The sequence below is a fragment of the Penaeus monodon genome, chromosome 29, assembly GCF_015228065.2.
Source record: "Penaeus monodon isolate SGIC_2016 chromosome 29, NSTDA_Pmon_1, whole genome shotgun sequence".
NCBI lineage: Eukaryota > Metazoa > Arthropoda > Malacostraca > Decapoda > Penaeidae > Penaeus > Penaeus monodon.
Genome location: NC_051414.1, coordinates 22,960,036 through 22,960,659, shown reverse-complemented (window position 1 = coordinate 22,960,659; position 624 = coordinate 22,960,036).

Genomic DNA, 624 nt, shown 5'->3' with positions numbered 1-624 from the left:
TCATCCTCCTGTTCAATTTCGTTTATGTTATAGAAACATAATAATAATAAATAAATCTTTGAGAGATTTCTTGAAAGGACTTAGTTATTTTTTTTGCTGCATTGGTATAGTCAACCATTTTGTGGTTAAACAACCAGCTGCAGATACAGGGATAATAAATGCAAATATCTAGAAAATTCTATTTATTTTCAATACAATTACAAAAATTGTGCATTAAGTACAGCAATATGCTAGCCATTAGACCAATGCTTGCTTTTGTGTAATATGGCCGCTTTGCCCTGACCTAGTTCATGGAGATGTCAGTACAGTCATATGAATGCAATCTATAAATCAATTTGTTTTAAAAAGCAAATATTGTGTACAGTTGTTAACACTATGTAAATTCTTTTAAAAATTACTGGCAAACAATTTTGTAAATAAATACTACATACTAACAAGTCATTTCCAAGTTTGTAAATAAAGTATTAAATATTAATGAAACAAATACAACGCATGAAAGTTACATAACTTTATAATTCTTTCAATAAATTACTTCAATCTGAATTTATACAATCATCATTTACACAACCCGAACTAATCACTTTATTGCTTTACTATAAATAGTGCTAACAAAACAGTTGCATT